Raw genomic sequence first — 15,868 nt, 5'->3', positions numbered from 1 at the left:
AGATCCTGTTCTTCTTGTCACTAGAACAATTATCCCTGGGGATTAATTAGAAGGAATATTATTTATTTCATAATTCTGGGTGTTGCATTGAGATTTCATACTGAATAGTGTTAATTCAAGTGCTTGCAATCAAGGATTGCAGTACATTTTCATGATGTTGTCTTTTATTCTCATTGTTCAGAGAAGGTCCTGAGGCCATTGTAAAGAAAAGAGTCTTTCACCACCATCCTTCTCATTTTACGTCACGCTAACTCTTTCAAGGTAAGTTTGGGCCATGTAAAGAATAAAAGGTTGCTTGTGTCCTTGGTACCTTTTTCAATACACAGCCCAAGATATAAGATGACTAGTTTCCCCTGTGATCTAAACCATGGGTATTTACATTGCATTTTGTATTTCACAGTTTTCCATTACGGGAAAAGTAGCAAATTTATGCTGCCTGTGCTTGGCTTCTTGTCTGTCTTTTTAGTGGCAGATCTCTCAGAGAAAAGGCCATCCCTCAGCTGAAGAATTATCTTTTTTATTCATATTTTGTTAGAATCCTAGTTTGTTGCACTAGTTTTGTAATAGAAAATTTTCCAATATATAACATACATGATAGATCATCCTTGTTTTTGACTGAGTGACATCAAAGAACAAATGCATTAGCTCAAATTCCTTATGCCAGCTCCTCATCTCCTATGCTGTGCAGGCAGTAGTATTTTTTAAAACAGATGGGAACTCAGGAGGTGACTCTGATCTTTCACCTGTACTTTAGAATAGAAACTGTATAGTTCTTATCTGGAAATCCCTGGTGATTTTTAATGGACTCTGGTTTAGGAACACTGAGGGAAAGAAATATTCTAATTGGTTTTGTTTTACAGCTGAAGAACAGTTTGTTTCTACGTTTAATGAAGTAGTGAAAACAAATAGCATGCCATCTGGCTAGCCTACCTCGGTACTTTACCAGGAGGTTTTCAGATGTTCCCTCTGCCAGTTTTCAACTTAAGTCCTGTCTTACTAATGCACTTTATTTATCCAGTTGTTCTTCCTTGTCTAGGAATTATCTTATTCCTTGAGCTGAATTAGAATTTAAAAAAAAAAAAATCTAACTCTTGTGAAGAGTTTCCCTTTCTGTTGTGGGCATGTTTTTTATCCTCTAAATTATGAATGCTGCATTTCCAGCGTTAACAGTAAATCACTTATGGAGAGGAATAAACCTCCATGTTATCTGTGAAGCTGATATTCTCAGGGGGCAGGATAACATTGAATAGTCTTAATATGTTCCAGTGAGCTCTCATTCTTAGAACAGATTGTGACTGAAAGGAAGGGTTTAGCTGCTTTTCAAGTGCTTGGAAAGATGTCATATGTTTTTCTTTAGATCACTTTTTTCTGCTTCAGTTTCTCAAAGGAAGAACACCCTGCAAAAAGGGAAAAACATTTAATGTAGCTGGGAAGGTAATGAAGTACAGATGCAAATATTTCATTAAAATAAAATGCTTATTGCTGATCAGAAACTTTTCCTATTGTTTTTACTTGATATAAACCACAAATCTTTGCTCACAAGTCATTTTGAAAATAATTGTGAGTATATAAATGAAAACCCATTTGTGAAGAAGCATTCCTATAACGACCTGGTTATTCTGTTTATTTGTTATTTATATTGATTGTGCACATACAACTCTAATCATAGCTTATAGATGTGAATTTCTGAGCATGATGCAGACAGATAATAAAGAGAGTTCCTTGTGCCAAACAGCTCACAATCTAAATCCACATATTATTCAACATGCAATCAGGAAAAAGAAATGCTGTCATGGGAATTAACTGACTTGTTACACAGTACAAATAGCATAGTTATGTAAGATTGAATGGTTGGTAGATAATTCAGAGAGTAAAGTACATTCATATAAACAACTTATAAAATAATTTTGAATAACGCAGGTAGTTTTCAGGCACCCTCCCCAAGCTAAGTTCATCAGATACTGAGCATTCTATCTACAGCTAGCAAACAAAAGTTTTAAAAAGGGGTAGATTCAAGCAGTTAACAAGACAAATGGGACACTTAAACACATCTTGAAAACACCAAGTAATTGGAAATCCATGGGGAGGAATTAAAAAAAAAAAAAAATTAGAAAAAGCAGTAAAGAGTTAATAGCAAATTGCAAAAGGCATCTCAAGTAATACAGCCTTAGAACAACAAAATAAATCATGCTCTACTGAAAAAATAAAGATAGATTGGTTAGCAAGTGGCAGGGTGGCTAACTATTTGCTTTGTCTGTTTTTACAGGAGAGGCAGATGGAGATCTACTAAATCTGGGATTGTTTCCCCAGAGGCAGTAACAGGGCAGCTAGAAAATGTATAGGCATATAAGGTATCTGGTTATAAAATGTCAGATTCCCTTAGAGAAACTGGAACTTAAGACATGCATAGAGCTGTAAATTTTAAATTAAGTAAGGAAATCAAGTTTCAAAAGTCTAAAAAAAAAAAACCCACAAACAAAAAACCTGAGGAAAAATACCAGGAAAATCTCAGTTTGATTTGGGACAGGGATATGGATTCAGGCATGGAAGACCATGCTTCAGTCATCAGAGGTAGATTCTTCACCATACTTTTTCCATGCATGAAAGTGGTTAGATTTTTAGCTGTGTTCTATTAAAACTCTACTATTAGACATGAATTTTGAAGCTCATAGAAATAAGTGGTAATCTAAACTAATGTTTTGCCATGTTTTTAGATCACACACAAACATACAAAAAGCCAATATTCATACCTCAAATGCCCTGTGGTGCTTAGAAGCAGTTTATTTTTGAAATAGACAATAATAAAACAATGTTGATCCTTAATTCTCATAAAAAGTACAACAGTCAAGTAAAGACTTCCTAAAAATCAGTAGGAGGCCTTTCATATATATGAAGTGGTGCAGTGTGGAGAACCCAGCAGTTGCCTTGTTTTCTGGAGGAAAGAGGAAAAGTTACTTAGATTTCTTGCACTACGCCTCTTATGGGGTCTGTGAGGGTTGCTGGAAGCCTGCCAGTGGTGACTTCTCCTCTTCATCTGATACAAAATGTCACCTAGCTTTAATGTTATCCTTCCCTTTGGGAGGAAATACTTCCCAGCTTCTGGGATTTCTCTAAGTGATTTTGGGTTGTGGGCATCCTGAAGAGGTTTGTTTGCACACACCATTCTGCATGGATCTATTCCATTCAGTGACAAACTCACATCACGTCTGTTCTCAATGACAGTGTTTAAAAAACAAAACAAAACAAAAACAAAAAACAAAACAACAACAAAAAAATCTAAGTTTATTTTAGTAGAGTCAAATTTAAAGTTCTGAATAAACGGAAATGACGAAATGCAATTCTAATTCACATTCAGCATGTCTTCCTCTGACTGTACAGATTACTTACTTTACTCAGGATACCATCCCACCTCTACCTGTTTTTGTAAGTTGGTTCATGCAGCTTTTCAGTGAAAAAGCAGCAACTGGCAGCCTCTCCTTTCTGTGAGGTTCCTCTGAGTTTGCAGACCAGTTATCTCCTTATAAACTCTCTGAAGTTAAATGATCTTACTGTTGCTCACACCACTATTACAGTTGCTTTGATATTCTTCAACTCCTAAGAAATACTAATTGTACACCAACTCTGTAATTTCATAACTTCTAGTGTGCTTTCTGCATTTGACGGAGATGAAAGGTGACACTTGGATAATACAGATGACAGGGCATTTAACATTTTCCATCTTTCCCACCTATCCCATCTTCTGGAGTGCAGCATTTGACAGGGAGCTGTAGTCAAGAATGGTGGGTTGCACAGCAGAAGGCTTGATAAAATATGTTTATGATTATGGATTAAATGTTGCTGTTTCTGATGAGAACAGCTCTTTCAAAGACAGATCCAAGATATACTTTCACAGAAAGTGTTCAAAACCATATACAATTATCTGTCCACCATTACATCACTCTATAGGAGGTCGATGGTTAGCATTCACTGAAAAGTTTTTTGTATTTAAAGAAAAAAGAAAAAAGTAATTCCTGAGCCTACTGAATAGAAATGCATTTGTTATAGTATTCACAGGGGTTCTTAAACATTTTTCGCTTAACAGTGAATATAGTGTATGGTCATTGTAGACCACCTTTCAATTTGAGCTTGAATAACATCTCTATGGCAACTACAACAGCTGCTTATATAGAAAAATAATATTGCATGAACATAATATTCTTAGTTCTTTACAATAGGACTTAACAGTTGGATATGAAGAGAAAGCTGCTGATCATTTTTTCCAGTCCTGATACATATTTCAAGATTTCTGAATGTGTGTTGTTCTAGATTACAGAAAGTCTGTCTTCAAAAGGGCTAAAAGATAAACAAAAGATAATAAAATATGGAAGTGTTTGATACTGCTAATGAGCTGTCATACATGGATGTTTCTTTTCAAGATAATCAATTTGGTGTCTGATTGACCCCAAATCCTGCCAGCACAGTGTGTGTTTTGTTTGTTTTTCTGAGCTGCGTTACTGTGTGCACTCACAAGTCCTCTACATTTGGTCCAATATTCCCAGTTTCAGTAGTAGATTCTTTCTACTGTGTCATCTATTCTGCCACTTCAGATCCAGATGGACTCAGAATTTCTGGGAAAAAAAGAAATGTGTCCTGTTTTCAGTTTCTCTTTCTCTCTGCAGGAGACACCAGCAAATATTTCAAAAATACTTAGTGTTGAGATTTCTTCAGAGCAAGAAGTTTGTGGTAGGTGAAACACCAGAAGAAAGGCTATATTAATGTTTTCATGGGATGATTAATGTAAACTCTGAAAATTTCCTGTATTGGATTATAAAAGAACTTATTGAACATAAAACTGTAAACAAGGTATGATGCAATTCTTCATGGTATTAAATATCACTGCTCTTCTCCAAAAGCTGAAATTAAAATACACCAAGAAGGTCTTTTTCCAATGTCAAATGTTCTTGTTTTTCTTTCTGCAAAAGAACAACAAATTAAGTACTGCATCACTGCATAATTTTGCCCATTTGCATCATGTTCTACAGGAGGGACATTTGAATTATTGAAGCTGATACTATGTAACAATTTTTATACTTAAGTTTGGATTGATTTTAACGTTTCTGTCATAATATTATTTTTCTATTAGGTACAATTACAAACACTGATGTTTGCTAGTGTAATATTTATAGTTACGATACAGTTTTGTAGAGTTTACAAAACATAACTTACTAGTAAGGCTTCTTGTTTTGCACTGCTCACAGGTGGGCTGGCAAAGCCAAGGCTTTGGGAGTCTCACTAGCGGATTGTTTAAAGACAAAGGGTTTCGAAAGCTCTCGTTTCTGGGACAAGGCTGTGGCAGAAGAATCAGAAAACGCCGAGGGAACCTCCACCGGCCACCCCTGGGTGTGCCCAGGGACTATAAACCCGCTCGGCGGGACGAGGCCAGTTCCCGCAGCAGCCGGTTGCGGCTCCTGGGGCTGAGCGGCTCCCGGGGCAGCGCTCACAGCTGGGGGCGGTTCATCCCTCAGCGCGGCCCCCCAGACGCTGCTCCCGGACCCGCGGGCGGCGGCGGTGACCGCGCTTCTCGCGCCCACAGGTGCCAACGGCTCCCCGGCCGCCGCGCGAGCGCGCCCACCTGCGCCCGCTGAGGCGGGGCGGCGGCAGCGGGGCCGGGGGGGGGCGCGGGGCCGGGCGGACGCATGCGCCGGGACGGCAGCAGCCGTGGACCGCCGGGGTCCGGCGGAGTTGGGACGCGCTCGCATCGGTCCGGCCAGAGCGGGACTGCCGTGCCCCGCGCCGGCGCCGCGCTGCCTCCCACCTTCCCTAGCGCTGGCAGCCGAGGTAAGGGGCGGGCGCTGCCTCGGGGCTCGGTGGGTGCCGACGGGGACCTTGCTCAATGTCACGGCGCGGCGGAGGGCGAGGAGGAGTTGAGCGAGCACTCTGCGCGCCGGGGATGCCCGGCACGGCAGCGGGGTGCGGGCGGAGCCGGAGCCCACGGCCAAGCCCGCCCGCTCCACGCCGCCGGGCAAACTTGGCTGTGGCGGAGCGGGGCGAGCGGTGGGAGCGGAGCCGCAGGTAGTGGCGGTGCGGGCTCCGCGAGGTTTCCGCCTGCCCGGGCGGGACGGGTTGATCGGCGTCTCTAGCAGCTGCATGTTTGTTTCCAGAAAAGATAAGGCGCGTCTCTAAATAGGTCAGGGGCTTCGGCAGTGCATGAGGTTTGCGTAACAATGTTTCTTACCTCGGAAAGGTGCGGGGCTTTTTCCCTGGGATGCCCGGCTAGATGGAGCTCTGTTTTCCTTGCATATGGAGTGACTTCTAAAAAATGCTGGCATGAGCCTAGGTCGGCTTTCTCGTTTTATAAATCACACCGACTTCGGGAAAGGTAAATTTCTTCAGTGGAGGAGGAATTAACCTATAAGGAGTCCTCCTTGATGAGCTAATTATCCGTGGTAAGTTTGGGTGCTTGGCGTCACAAGCCTCTTCCTCGCGAGCCGGAGGACGGTGGTGGCAAGCTTCGAATGTTAAACTTTAAGTCCTGTTGACGCTTTGCAAGTGAGAGGTAGATGTAAGGTTGTGTTTTCTGCGAGTACAGGGACGAAATCTCCTTTTCTGAGAGGAATTGTCAGAATATTAATGCAAGTGTGAACGGTCATGTTTGTTTTCTGTTGATTTTTGACCCCTAAACAAATTAGGGAACTTTCTTCATGGGCTTTAATTCTTCTAGGTATTAGGTCTTTGTTGTTAAACCCAAACGGAAGTCTGTAAATGGAAAAGTTAGAGAAGTGTGGCATTGTGAGTACTCAAAAGTTCAAATAAATCTTTGAACATTTTATACAGCTAATGACTGGAGGAGGGAGAAGATAGTTTTATTTCCCATCCTCCTTGCTGCCTCTTTAGTGATGTCTTCCACAAAGCATAAAAACAAGGTGCAAAACAAGTCAAGAACCTATAAGTTTTCTTATCTGAATGAAATGTGATATGAAACAGTAGTGTAAGAACCTTAAGCTGATGAGTATGCACCTGTGTGATTGCAGTAGCTGTAGATGAATCATTGCTACTGCAGGTCCATAGTGAGGGATAATGGTAGGTTACTGGTGAGATGACCAGGCCGTTGAATGCAGGGAGGATGTGCTCTGCAGCTTCTATCTCGAACGGCAGCATCGTGCTCACCAGTGGATGTAGACACCTCCTGCCCTGTTACTTCAGTTCTGAAAAGGAGAAAAAGGTGTGTCTTTGCACATTCCAGAGCTGACGCTAGACAGGTTTGAATGGGTTATGCTGCTTCTCCTTTTCAGGATAAGTAATCTTGCTGCTTCTTCCAACTCACCAGGTCAGTAGACTGCTTAGAGTGGGGGACAAGGGATGTGATTTTTCTTGGTTTTGGTTGCTAAGGTGTTCCTCCGTGGCCACAAACTCTTTTTCTGATATTCAGTCCGGTGCCCACTTGGCTCTGTGGGCAGTGGTGGGATCTGTCCAGCACCCTGTGTTCCCCTTCTCTGCGTACACTCGCACCAGACATAAACGTACTTGCACCAGCATCAGTCTCTCTTAAACAACTGTTCTCAGCTGCCTGCATCTCTTCTTTCTTCTTTTGGATTTCTTCAGCTGAGTTTTAATTGAAAGGATGCCTTCCTACTGGGGTACAGTTCCTCAGGGCTAAGGTGGTATAGAAGCATGAAAAAGTCCTGTGGAAGGTAATATTTTGGGGGAGTGTAGGCTTGTTAGTTAATTAGCTCTGCAAGTCCTTGGATTTCAAACAGCAATGAGGATTGCTGCATAAAACATAACAGATGCTTAACCGGTGTTGCAATCTTTGCTCTTCGGGTTATCACAAGGGATTGTGGTTTGAGAATATTTGCTCTAAGAGTTTGATAACTTATAAAATGAGGCTTTAGTGTTATTTTTAAAATGAATAGCTGTGATAGTCTCAAAGCCTGAAACATTTGTCAGGCTGTGTTGGGATGTGACGGAGTATGGAACTGGAGTGCAAAGTTCTCTCTTGTGTACTGAAATATGCTGCAAAGCTCAGGTCATCTGTAGTTAATGGGAAGAAAAGATGACTTTGCAGTCTGAATAGTGTGCTTTCTGGAATTCATCTATCGCTTCTTTATATACCTTAAAACTATTGAAATTCCTTGAATGTCAACTTGTAGCAGATAAGTATTTTAGGCCTTTAATTTTTGCATTTCATTCAGAAAATTGTGGTACTTAATATGTCACTCACTCACCGAGATAAAAATGTGAATATTTTTTTGGATATGATATCACGTTACGTCTGATGCAGCAAAGGTAGAGGCAGATGTTAAAGACCATAATATCCTAGTTAACAAAAGGGCATTTACCCAAATCCACAGATGTGCTTGCATCTTTTATCCTCAAGGTGATGAATGCGCAGAGAGTTGAAGGAATTACAGGAACTTCACTCTCCTGTGTGACTGTAATATCCCTCTAGCTGTATAGGTTAGTAGATTTTTACCAGATGATCTGTTTGCCTAACTGATGCAGTTCAAATGCTGGTAGAAGGGCTATTTTCTATTATTTTGCCCACAAGTGCAAAATGTGCAGATTCTTTTCAAAGGTAAATTTTCTCTTTCTATGGCAACTTCACAGAACATGCATAATCTCACTGTAGGAAGTTTATGGTTTTTATTATTTAACAAATTACAATGTTTAAAAAATAAAACATCTAAAGCACTTTGAAAATTTGTGTCCTATGGATTTTAAAAATGTGTTTCATAAAATTAATCTGTTTTCTGATTTTATGTAATGCACAGAGCAAACTGGGGAATTACAACAAAAAGCAGATCTGCACAGTGCATTCATTTGACATCATTCTATGTTGCTGGAGAAAGGGCTGCAAAACAGTAGCTTGTATTCTAATACATTTCCATTCAGTGGAAGCGTACATTATTAAGTAAACATAGCTCAATTTATGGCGTCAATAGTATGTTGCTAAAGATAACAAAGTACTCAGTAATTTGTTTTGGTATAATGTGGCTTTTAATGACGGGGAGTCAGGGTCTTACTCTGTTTGCCAAAAAGAAAGCTTTTTTTTTTTTTCTTATGCTCTGCCGTACATCACATTTCACAAAGTTGAGCTAATATTTCCAAGAGTGATGAATCATGCCCGTTAACTTTGCAATTTTACTGTGTTTCCTTTCTAGATGAGTGTTCTCATCAGATCATCTGCAATAATTCTTTTGAATCTCTCAAATGTAAAGCACAGAATTTTAACACTTATGTTGTACAATCGGCATGCAACTGTGATTTTTCTTATGTATTCGCTAAAGCTGACATTGCTTTCTATAAACATATTAACTGACATGTTAAAAATTCATTAGAGAACCTGAGCTGCCAAGGCTTGTAAAAATAGAAGCCTTGTAAACCAATCTAACTGTATCAGTGCAGTTCCAGTCCTTTGCTTATCAATATTGGTACCTTACCAATTTGCTGCTGTTGAACTGCCAGACTGATCTTGTAATGGCAGGTGTTGCTAATACACATCTAGGCACATTAGAACTGTACTGTTTATATTATTGATGATTATTTGGATATGAGCAAGTTAAGGTGTTATAAAAACATTTCTAATACTTAATTCCTCAGTGAAATTATCCAGTAACAATTTGTTTATTGACAACAACTTTTTTGGTGTCAAACGTTTACAATAAGCAATTTAAGGAGGGTTTAGCTAAACATGAATACAAGTTGAAGCTTTAGACACCTATAGTCCTTTTCACCTTGCCTTGTATATCTAAATCCTTTTCAGTTACATAGCCTTCTAAGTGTTCCATAGGTTTTAAAATGTTGTGAGTGCGTGCTGAACACAGAGACCGTATAAGTAGGTTTAAGCGTACAGACAGGTGAAGTGCAGTTTCTTCTGTGGCAGAATGCAGGGTCTGCATAATTATGCATGTTGGTTCACAATTTTTAGACCCTTTCCAAGTGATTTTACTATGTAATGGGATGATGGGTTGTGGTGTTGGTGAAATGCTGTGATTATGGAATCTACTGAACAGTGTTTCATTAACTCTTGGCTTTCTGTGAGCAAACTGTTTGGTGAAGATATGCCAGTGCTGAAAGTATAGAGGACTTGGTCAGACCTGCAACTAAGTCACTCATTCTGACTATGAGGTAGTGTAATCTTGTCTCCTACAGCACATGGAATCATACTGAGAGACATCTCACAAAGTCACCTCTTGCAAACAAAACCACAAAGTTCAAAGCTTGTCCACTCTGTGAAAATAAGATTATGTTCACCCCATTACTTGCATTGGTCTGGCAGGGACGGTGATCCTTGTAAGACTAAGGTAAGTCTTCTGGATAAAGGAAGAGAATGTAACTGCTTGCTACAGGTACTGAAGAACAATTCTGTACCTGACTGAAATGACAGGGTTAAGGTCAGGGGAGCAAAGTAAAATTAACTGAAGCTTGAATTATTTTGTGACATTAAAACATACCTTTTTTTTTTTTCTTTTTTTTTTAATGTGCCATGGTATTTTAATGGTTTGTGAGGGTTTTGGTACATCATGGCAGCCAAAATCCTACCATTCTACAACCAGTGTCTTCTCATGCCGAGTGGTTTATAATCAATTTACTTAACAGTGGCTGGTGTAGTGCTGATTCCCAGCAGAGCACGTCATCTACTGAATCTTTAACATTGCTCACCATTACTAAACTTGTAAGAGTTAATGAGTTTATAGCATAGGTGATTATGGCTTCAGATCACATTGTTCTCTCTGTATATACTTGTGCAGGTACCAGAAAGTTAAATATATGGTAGGAGATTTTGTTTAACAGCTCACGCTGTTGAGTTTTAATTTGACACTTCTCAGTACATCCTATTTAAATACAGTAGACTATCAGGTCTCCTTAGTCCTATTACAATTTGATACAATTTCAAAGATTAATTAGTTTAAGGACTAGTGATGTGACAGGCAGCATTAGTACAATATGCTTCAAAATGGGAGGAGAGGGAAAAAACGTATAATGTGATCTTTATGTAACTTGGTTTGCACTTCACAGTGTTTATTTGTTGCTATCATAATTTTGAGCTTTAAAAATGAGCTTGTTTTCCTAAGCTAGGAGGAAAAAAATTGACCAGAGAGATTCATTATCAAGACATATACCAGAGAAGATGAGTTTGGGTAAGATATTAAGTAAACACTCTTAAAGTTCTTACTGTGCCCTGTGCTGCAAGACTTCCAAAGAAGGTATAGGAACCTCCTAATGGGATTTTATGATGGAAATGGTAATACAAGCTAGCAGAGGAGTACCTCGTCTCTATCTTCGCATGACTGCATATGACAAAAAAAAAATTGCGTAATCTTTCTTCCTTTGGCCACCTGCTAATAATTGGATGGTGAATCTTTGACTTGGAATTACAAGTGCATGTAAGGGCCAAGATGCACTTCATCTTTCTTTTAAAATGAGATTATTTAATACATGTTACTAGTTAAGAAAACCCCTTATAAGTCAGCGTCAAAGCTTTATGGAAAAAGATTCTGCCTTTGTCCGTTTCTGCAGTCTGTTATCTGCAATGCAGGTGCAGCCTATGCCAGAAAGCTGCATGTTTGGTATTTTGTGGGGCCTGTGCATAGCCAATACCATGTTTGATGCTTAACTTGGACCCTTGATAATCAGAGAAACAAGAATACTCATATTATAGATATCAGACAGCATTAAGACAACTTAAAACTTGCAAAGTTGGCTATTTGAAAACTAGGAAGTGCCAGACAGTGTTGTGTATACAACCTTAAATAAGACTGTTGGCATGTATAATCATGAGTCTTTTTTTCTTTTTTTTCCCCTGTGGGACTCTCTCCAGGCTTTGTGTGCACGGCAGGTAATGCTTGCTTACTAACAAGCGGCTCTTCCTGGATCTCTTGGTGTGTGGTTTGTTACTCAAACATTATTCTGAGAATGTGAGCTTTTCACTGCTGCTCAGTCTGTAGTAGCTCTGTGCTTCAGAAAAAGAGAAAAAAAAAAAAAAAAAAAATCTTTCCAACACTTCCATTATATAAATGAATGGCCTTCTCCTGACATAGTGGGTGAGCTTTGGCATAGAGACAGGTCTTTGTTAGATGCTCAGTTTGAGAGTTGTGGGAACTTGTATGTCACCACTCAGAATGATGTAGTGTGTGTTCACAGCAGAGCTGCTGTTGCCTTGAACAGCAGTGTGAGCATTCAGCAGTTCTATAAACTAGGGCTCACAGTTATCAAGTTAGGCTCCCAGAAAAGGCATCTGCAAATAGCAATTGTGGAAGGACTGATCCAAGCAACTCACCTAGCATTGCAATCAGATCTATGGTAGAGCTCAAGCTACAGACAGATTCTGCACTGCAGCATCCACATGCCTTAACCTTGAGAGAATCTTCTCTTGCAGTTTCCTGCTTTTCTTCCAACTTTTACAGCAAACAAAGTAGTTTTTTTTTCAGGAGGTAGCTGTTCTTATGACTTATGTCGATTGTCTCAATTCATCTTCAGTCCGTGACAAGAAGAAAACATGATCTTGTAATTTAATGAGCCTGTTAGCTTTTGTTTTTCCTTTTTTTTTTTTTTTTTTAAAAAGGCAAACTACACAATCCCTAAATTTTGTCCTTAAGAATCATGGTAAATCTTGAATTGTTCATCAACACTTTTCAAATATTTAGATCTAGAGTCTACCTTCTGGGGCTTATAGAATGATTGAAGAAATGAATTTCATACCACTACGTGGAGCAGCATTAGAGGCTTGATGTGCTTTGTTTGTGTTTCACTGGTATTTGCTCAGGTATCATCAGATCCCAGTCTGGAGCACTTCAGCATGTTCTTTTATACAGGTGACATTAGAAGCAGCAGAACCTTATTATAGACAGTTTTGGGCAGCCAAAATGGAGTTACAACACTCCTAGTCCCATAGGTAATATGAAAAAAGGAAGTATTCTAACATATGGGTAGGGGTGTTTGATGCTATTGCCTTATTCTATATAGTATTAAACTGCTCAAAATTAATATGTGCTGTTTGCAAATCTATAAAATAAATTTTGAAGATGGAAATCACTCTTCTCTTACTAGTATCTGAGACTGCTGTAGCTTTACTGATCACGCTTCGAATAAGACTAGTTCCACTGTACAGGAGACCCCTTCCTATTGCAGGCAGGTGACAGATGCTCTGGGGCAAGCGATATTCCTGAAAGGCTAGACAAGAGCTGCCTACACCAGCTTTTCCCTTCTCTTTCAAACAGGTTTGAGAATACATTTCAAGTTGAATTCTGCTGTCTTTCCTTGGCATGTGGGTTAGTCTTACCAACTCAAGAATGCGACAAAAACAGCTTAAGAAACCAGACAATAGAGCTTTACAAACTTCAGCAAGCATCAATGAAAGTTGCACTGATGGTCAGTAACAAAAAATGTTGACAGAACTAATATAAAAATTTGATTATATTATCAACTTCATAATTTGATTATATTGTCAACTATGTTGCAATGCCATATGTTAACTCTGTGAATTTGATGAGTCTCCATTGTCCTCTTTGTAATTACAATTTATCATGTAATTTGGATAGGGAGGAGAAAGCAAGAGGCAGACAAAACAGGAATGCTGTAATGCTTGTTTTTAACTCTTTCAGTGAATTTGCATTATCCAATATTTCTACATATAACTTGGTGGCCATTTGTTGTTGCAGTTTAAAAGAACTGGAAGAAACCTCTGCCCCTGAAGGAACCTTATGGACCTCTCTTCTGTGTTATCTGTAGCTCTCAGAAGCTTTTCACCTTGCTTGCTTAACTGTAAATTAGAAGATTGATCAAGTTTCTGCATCCTAGTTTTGCAAGAAAGGATTGGGTTTTCTTCTCCATCTTTTAAGTGGACATCTAGATCTCAAGCAACGGTAGAACTTCCTTCTTGTTTAGAGGAAAAGATTTATACTAATCTGATGTGGCAAATGTTTAGGAAGCAAAAAAAAAACAAAACAAAAAAAACACACCACCCACATACTGGTGTTAAACCCCAGATGATATGACGCTGAAGGGCTGCAAGGAGCCTGTGGCTGACAGGAACGTTAGGGGTTCGTAATCTCTCCATGCAGCACTGTGGCTGCTTCCTGCCCTCTGTGCTGGAGGCAGCCGATCCGAGGGTTATTTTACCATCTGGTTGTGATAACCAAGGGAACTGCCATGAGGAGCTAGGAGTCAACAGCATGTTTAATGCTGAACGTGGGGATCTTGGCAGATTTGCTTTTGTATACTAACACTACCTTAGAAATGTATTTGTAATATTAACACCATGCTTTGTATGGAGTGGCTTTTGTTTTTTACAGAGATGGAGTTCGCATTCTGTGTGACACTGTGTTCAAAGTTTTGAATGTTTCTGATTACATATTTTTCACCATATATATTTTTTAACCCATTTCTGTCATTTATTGGTAAGTTGCTACTGTCATGCTGCTTCTTCCATCTTATGATGACCATCTATTTCCTTTAATGTCAATGACTTGTTGCAAAAAAACAGATACATTTTAAAATTACTTCTAAGGTTGAAGTAGCTGTTGTTGGGCCATGGAAGGATTTTATGTTGTTTAAAAGGATAATTCCAGCCTTCATTTCTGACTTGTTGAGTTTAAAAAAACACTGATGCCCATTTCTTAAAGGAGTGTCAGAATCTCTCTAGAATACTGGTTACTAAGATTTGTATTTCATATTTTTCCACAAAAAGTCATAGGCAGAGCTTAATTCAGTTATCAGACTACTGCCAAGTGCTTCTTAGAGATAGTAGGGCAGAGTGAAGATTGAAAACTTCCTCGAGATTGCTTGAGGTCCTTCAGGTTTGAAGGTCAGGAGTACAAGCTGTGGCTTGGTGGGCTGACGACAGGCAGCCCTGCCTGGCCCTGCCGCTCCTGGCCACCCTCCTCACCTGCCTCCTTGTTGCACCCTCAGGCAGCTTAATGCCTTGGTCTTTGGTCTTTCCTTCAGTAGTTGTATTTCTTGGCTTTTCTTATTTCTTGACCCTTGCATTTGTTTGGTGAGCTTAGTATTTTGACTTAGTTGTGTATCTGATCCATGTCTCCTTTCCCGATTGCAGCCTACTTTGCAAATTGCAAGAGTGGCCTGGGATACCGAAGCAAAATGTGAATCTTCAGATGGATGTAGCCACATTTTTAATAAAAAAATTTTTGAGCCCTTTTTCCAGTCAGTCAAGCCTGAGAAAAATGAGAAAAAAAGTATTTTTAAAAAACTTCACATACTTTTTTTTTTCCTTCAGTAGAATAAAAGAAGAATCCTTTTTATTTTTAAAGCTTAGTTGCCAAACCTGTTTATACACTCAGAGTGGGAAAACATTTGTTCTTCCTTTTTCTAAGATATTGGGTGAAAAGCCAAAGTTCTGAAAATGGAGCATAAGAATGCCATATAAGCACTAGACTATTCCTTACCAGTTACACATTATGAAGATTGATGAATATGTATATTTTAAAATGTATATAGTTAATGATTACTCTGAGATTATTTTTCTTGCATTTGATGAATTACTTTAGTCACTACAACTATTAGGTCACTAAAAAGAAGTTGAAGAAGGAATAAAAATAGAACATATCTTCATATCTCTATAAAAACCCTTTAGAGAACAAGCTCTTGGAATTAGAGATTCATCCTCATGCTGTATTTTTACATGGCATAATGGGTTTCTCACCCACTAACAGATGTTCTAGGTGTCACAGTAATATTATGCATACTTAAAAACTCTCTTGGGTTGTGAGATAGGTATATATATTTTTTTTTCGGTTAATTTGTCTGCATCAGATTTACCTCTGACCCTTCAAAGAAAATATTCTACCAGATAATAGCATTGACTGAGAAATCTGGTATCAGTAAAGAATTGTTTTTTTCTCAAGTGAGCCATACTTTATTGGCAAAGGAA

The 15,868-nt window shown here is 39.1% G+C and overlaps 1 protein-coding gene across 1 annotated transcript in view; it reads left to right on the top strand.

Moving 5' to 3' along the window:
- Nucleotides 1-5,685: 5,685 nt before the first annotated feature.
- Nucleotides 5,686-15,868, top strand: part of ZNF385B (zinc finger protein 385B) — a 158,630-nt gene continuing 148,447 nt past the window's right edge. Inside the window, exon 1 of the mRNA XM_065841452.2 lies at nucleotides 5,686-5,817. The gene's annotated coding sequence lies outside the window, so the exon portion shown is untranslated. The remainder of the gene's footprint in view (nucleotides 5,818-15,868) is intronic.

This window comes from Patagioenas fasciata, chromosome 7 (assembly GCF_037038585.1).
Source record: "Patagioenas fasciata isolate bPatFas1 chromosome 7, bPatFas1.hap1, whole genome shotgun sequence".
NCBI classification, from domain to species: domain Eukaryota; kingdom Metazoa; phylum Chordata; class Aves; order Columbiformes; family Columbidae; genus Patagioenas; species Patagioenas fasciata.
This window is presented reverse-complemented; position numbering and strand designations above follow the sequence as displayed.